Here is a 6,184-nt window from a genome sequence, read left to right as displayed (position 1 = left end):
ACCTCAGGCTGGGCAGCTTAAATAATAGAAATTTATTCCCTTACAGTCCAGAGGCTGGAAGTCCAAGATCTGGGTGCCAGCAGGGTGAGGCCTCTCTTCCTGGTTTGCAGATGGCGGCCTTCTCCATGAGCCCTCCCACAGGCTTTCCTCTGTACCTGTGAAGAGATGAGATGGAGAGAGGAGGGTGGGGGTTCGGAGAGCGGGCAGGGAGTTAGTACTCTGGTCTCTCTTCCTCTTCTTTTTTTTTTTTTTTAAGATTTTATTGATTTATGAGAGAGAGAGAGAGAGCATGAGTGCCTAGCAGGGAGCCCGATGTGGGACTCGATCCCAGGACCCTGGGACCATGATCTGAGCCGAAGGCAGACGCTTAACCGACTGAGCCACCCAGGAACCCCTCTCTTCCTTTTCTTATAAGGACACCATTCCTAATGGATTAGGGCCCCACCCTTATGACCACATTTAATCTGAATTATTTCTTTAAAGACCCTATCTCTAAATAGTCACATTAGGGGTTAGGATTTCAATATACAAATTCGGGGGGTACATAATTCAGTCCATAATATCTCTTATTCCTGTCCTTCTGCCCAGTTTGGTGTCTTCCTCCTCAAGGCATGTCTCTCCCATTTACTCAAGTTTTATAAACTTTGTAGTAACCGCTATTTTAAATATATATATGTGTTGGTTTTCTCCACATTGAATTTTCACATTTCTAATAAGTTTATTGCCAGCTATTTTAATATTTGTTTTTTTAACTTTTCCACCCAATTTTTATTTTGTAAATGTTATAATCTATAAACAGTTGCAAAATATACAATGAATATTCATATTCCTAGATTCATCAATTGTTAACCTTTTGCCACATTTCCTTTATCTTTCTTTACATATCTCTATTTTTTTCCCGAACCATTACCTTCAGGCTCCTGCAATGCTCCCCCAGCTGCTCCAGAGCAACTCTGGTCTCCTAGCATTTAAAGGACATACTTCTTCCACATAATGAGAATACTTCAGGGGAAGGGACCGTGGTGTGTGTTCCACTGAAGCTCTAGGATTTTGAAGTGCCAATAGGTGTTCAATAAATAGGAGAAGTGGCATGCCCAAGGCTGCACAGCCTCGTGAGGGCCAGCACCAGAATCTCACGCAGGTCTGACAGACCCCAAAGTCCGTACTGTCTTCTTGATAGCAAAGCAGACTTTTTACAGGAGAATAATGTATTATTGGTGATCTGGAAGCTGAACGTTTGGGGGCACGTGTTTGGTTGACTGAATTGCATTTTGATTCATCTTTGAGCATGAACTATTTTGCATTTAAGTTGCTGGCTTAGTGCCAAGCACATCAGCAGGACTATCTAGTATAAACTGAAGTCCTTCACTGTGGCTGATCAAGGGAAAGAGTCTCTGCACAAAAACTCCTTTTATCATAGGTGGTAGTGATTTGTCCTGAGATGAATTGGTTGGAAAGGGAGGGCCTCGGACAGGTGTCAAAAGGTGTGTTCCAGTCTAGGCTATGTTATGTAACTAGTCACACAACTTGCCCTCTGTGGGCCCCAATGTCTTCATTTAAAAATGGGCATTAAAAACTCTTGCCTTGGGACACCTGGGTGGCTCGGTCGGTTGGGCGTCTGCCTTCAGCTTGGGTCGTGATCCCGGGGTCCTGGGATCGAGCCCTGCATCTGGCTCCTTGCTCAGCGGGGAGCCTGCTTCTCCCTCTGCCTGCTGCTCCCCGTTTGTGCTCTCTCTCTGACAAATAAATAGGTGAAATCCTAAAAACAAAAACAAAAAAGCTCTTGCCTTGCCCACCTCCTAGAGATGCTGTGATCAGAAAGGGGAGAAAGCACACAAACCTTTATGTTTTAAATCCATCATATACTCCATCCTCTCAGAACCAGTTCAAATATTAGTAACTGTGCTCTGAGAATCATGTAAAACTTGAAAAAAAAAAGAATCAATTACTTCATTCTTATTAACTGAAAATTTTGCCATGATCAGGCCACAGACTGGGAAAAATTCACATCTTGTTTTGTCAATCACAAGAGGTATCTATCTGGAATGGAACTGGCACCACATCTGTGCTCTCAGATTCAAATGCTACTTCTTAGCCTAGTGAGTACCTTTCCTTAATTGTATGAAATGATAAATGTGAAAAAGAATTCTGTAGGGCTTGATAGCTTGAGGTCAATAGTGGTGATTATTAACCTCGGGAGTACATTTGAATTGCCTAGGGAGATTGAAGATCATACCAATGCTACCAACACCAATTGTATTTCTTGGGGGTAGGGCCCAGGTTTTTTTCCTTTCCTTTCCTCCTCTCCCCTCCCCCTCCTTTCCTTTCCAAGATTTATTTATTTATTTTAGAGAGAGAGAGCATGCATGTGTGGGGCAGAGGGAGAGACGATCTCAAGCAGACTCTGCACTGAGCATGGAACCCAACACAGGGCTCAATCCCACGACCCTGAGATCACAGCCTGAGCCGAAACCAAGAGTCTGATGCTTGCTTAACCAATTGTGCCACCCAGGCACCCTTGGGCTTTTTTCTTTTTAAAGCAACTAGATAGGGGCGCCTGGGTGGCTCAGTCAGTTAAGCGTCTGCCTTCAGCTCAGGTCATGATCCCAAGGTCCTGGGGGTCCAGCCCTGTGTTGGGCTTCCTGCTCAGCAGTGAGCCTGCTTCTCCCTCTCCCTCTACCCCTCTCCCAGCTTGTTCTCTCTCTCTCAAATAAATAAAAATCTTTAAAAAAAATTAAAGCAACTAGGTAATTTTAATGGGCAGTAAGGTCTATAGGTACATGAAAGTGTGAAATGAAAAAGCTCTAACAGTGCTGTCCAACTGAAATATAATGTGAGCCACAAAGGTGAGCAAATATATGCAACTTAAAATTTTGTAGTAACCACTATTTTAATAATAAATTTTGCATAACCCAATACATTCAAAATATTATTTCAACATGTAATCAACACAATTATGAATGAGATTTTTTTTTTAAAGATTTTATTTATTTATTTGACAGAGAGAGATATAGCGAGAGAGGAACACAAGCAGGGGGAGTGGGAGAGGGAGAAGCAGGCTTCCTGCCGAGCAGGGAGCCTGATGTGGGGCTCGACCCCAGGACCTTGGGATCATGGCCTGAGCCGAAGGCAGATGCTTAACGACTGAGCCACCCAGGCGCCCCCATCATATAGGTTTTATACATATATGTCTTGCATATATTTTTTCATTAGGATTATTCCTAAGTTGTTTGTATATTTGCTACTATTATAAGGGAGAAGAGTTCAGCAACTGATTATTGAGCTATTGATTTTGTGATATTATCTTGGTCCTGGACTCCCTTATAATTCTAAGATTTTGGGGTTGTTTTCCACATTTAAAGCATCATGCCAAATTATCTGCAAATAAAGATAATTTTATTTCCTTCCCAATACTTAAATCTCATTTCTGTTTCAGGTCTTCTTATATTAGCAAAAACTTCTAAAACAACATGAAATAATAGCATCACTATAGGTATGCTTGTTCTTTTCTTGTTAATGTTTTCTTATTTTAACGAGAATGTCTTTAAATGTTTCATTGTTAAAGAATGTTTCTTTTGGGCCACCTGGGTGGCTCAGTCATTGAGCCTCTGCCTTCGGCTCAGGTCATGATCCCAGGGTCCTGGGATCAAGCCCCACATCGGGCTCCCTGCTCGGTGGGGAGCCTGCTTCTCCCTCTCCCACTCCCTCTGCTTGTGTTCCCTCTCTCGCCGTGTCTCTCTCTGTCAAATAAATAAAATCTTAAAAAGAAAAATGTTTCTTTTTTCTTTTTTCTTTAATAAAGATTTTATTTATTTATTTGAGAGAGAGACTGAGAGAGAGAGCATGAGCAGGGCAGAGGAAGTGGGAGAAGCAGACTCCCCCACTGAGCAGGGAGCCTGATGTCGGGCTCGATCCCAGGACCCTGGGATCATGACCTGAGCTGAAGGCAGATTCTTAACTGACTGAGCCACCCAGGCATCCCTCTTTTTCTTTTTTTTATCAAGATTTTATTTATTTGAGAGAGAGAGAATGGGAGCATGAGCAGGGGGGAGGGGCAGAGGGAGAAGGAAAAGCAGACTCCCCACTGAGTGGGGAGCCTGAGCCCGATGAGGAGCTCGAGGCAGGGCTTGATCCCAGGACCCTGAGATCATGATCTGAGCCACAGGCAGATGCTTAACCAACTGAGCCACCCAACTGAGCGCCCCTGTTAAAGCGTTTCTGAGAGAGAGAGACTCTCAAAAAATTTTTTTGGTTATTTGTAATTTTCTAATACTTTTAAAAAACTTTTTGAGATAATTATTGATTCACAGAATTTTGCAAAAATAGTATGGATTCACAGAATTTTGCAAACACAAAATTTAACTCTCCACCCAGTTCCCCAGTGGTTATATCTTATGTAACTGCAGGATAATAACAAAAGCAGAACATTGACATTGGTACAATGTATATTTCTATAGTGATTTTATCCGTTTGCGTAGCCACCATTGCAATCAAGATACAGAACTGTTTCATCACTACAAAGACCTCCCTCATGCCATTCCTTTATGGCCACATATTTCCCCTCCCCACCACCATCCCTAATGCCTGGCAACCAGTAGTGAGTTCTCTGCCTCTATAATTTTTTTTTTTTTAATTTTGAGGATGTATGGTATCAAGTAATATGTAGCCTTTTCAAATTGGCTTTTTCAGCATAATGCTTGGAAGTCCATTCAAGTTGTATCAATAGTATGTTCCTTTTCATTAACAAGTAGTATTCCATGGTACAGCTGTACCATAGTTTTGTTTTGTTTTTTAATATGGAACACTTCAGTAATTCGCATGTCATCCTTGTGCAGCAACCACGCTCACTTCTGTATTGTTCCAACTCTAGTATATGTGCTGCTAAAGTGAGCGCTGTGCCACAGTTTTTTAAACATTCACCTATTGTAGAACATTTTGTTTCCAGTTTTTGTCTAATACAAAAAGCTGCTGTGACCAATCATTCACAAATTTTTATGTGAACATATGTTTCATTTCTGAGGTAAATGTCCAGGAGTAGGATTGCTAGGTCATATGGTAAGTGAATATTTATTTTTTAAAGAAACTGCCAAAACTATTTTCCAGGATGGCTCTAAGATTTCACATTCCCGCTAGGAAAGTGTAAGAGATACAGTTTCTCTGCATATTCACCAGCATTTGACATTGTCACTATTTTTAATTTTAGATTCTAACATAATTTTAAAAATCAGTGATGATTTTATCAAATATATATTTTGGCATTTATTGAGATAATTTTATGGGATCTCTTATTGCTTTCTTGATGAATTGCATTATTTTATCCTTAAGTATACGTATACTTTTTTTTCCTCCAATGTCACATTTCCCTTTTTGGGGGGAGATAATAGGAGGAGGAAGAAGAGGGGTAAACAGGGTCCCACTGGAATCTCCAAAGTGTATGAGACTGGTAGTACAAAGATGGGAGGAGATGGCTAGGCAGATTGGGTGGAAGGCCTCCAAGGTTCTTTTTTATGATTTCTTTTTTTTTTTTAAGATTTTATTTATTTATTTGACATAGACAGAGAGAGAGAGCACAAGCAGGCAGAGAGGCAGGCAGAGGGAGAAGGAGAAACAGGCTCTCCACCGAGCAGGGAGCCCAACGCGGGACCCGATCCCAGTGGGATCATGACCCGAACCGAAGGCAGCCGCTCAACCAAACTGAGCCACCCAGGCGCCCTTTTTTCTGATTTCTATACCCTAATGAAAATAATATGAAATATATTTAAGTGCCTAAAACATGGTATTTAGTAAATGTCAGTTGCTTTTCCTAGCAGGGTTCTCCACAGGCTAGGTTGTACCTAGACATCATCATCCTTCTCCTTTCCAGGAATGAGGCTCACCTGGAAAACCATTGCACTAACATGTTGTACAGTAGTTTGGATGATGCATTTAGTTAGCTGGCTCAGTGCAGGGTCTCACTGTCTCCCTGTCCTCCCCACTCCACTCTGCCAGGGATGGGCTAAGAGTAGTGTCCCAAACGGCAGCCCTGAGGCCTAGCCAGCTTTTCCCAACAGATTCCAAGTGTAGGGTGGTGGCTTGCAACTCTCCAGTGCACAGTCCTCTCCTTCTGGTGATGATACTTGTACAGAGAGACACAGACACGTGTGCTCATTCTGCTGGCTGTCTTCAGGATCTCAACAGCCTTGCT

The 6,184-nt window shown here is 42.1% G+C and overlaps 1 non-coding gene across 1 annotated transcript; it reads right to left on the bottom strand.

Annotated features, from left to right (window-relative positions):
• Nucleotides 1-4,790: 4,790 nt before the first annotated feature.
• LOC113915584 lies at nucleotides 4,791-4,894 on the bottom strand. The gene has a single exon (XR_003517731.1). It is a non-coding gene; the product is annotated as a U6 spliceosomal RNA (small nuclear RNA).
• Nucleotides 4,895-6,184: the final 1,290 nt, after the last annotated feature.

The sequence above is a fragment of the Zalophus californianus genome, chromosome 11, assembly GCF_009762305.2.
Source record: "Zalophus californianus isolate mZalCal1 chromosome 11, mZalCal1.pri.v2, whole genome shotgun sequence".
Taxonomy (NCBI): Eukaryota; Metazoa; Chordata; class Mammalia; order Carnivora; family Otariidae; genus Zalophus; species Zalophus californianus.
This window is presented reverse-complemented; position numbering and strand designations above follow the sequence as displayed.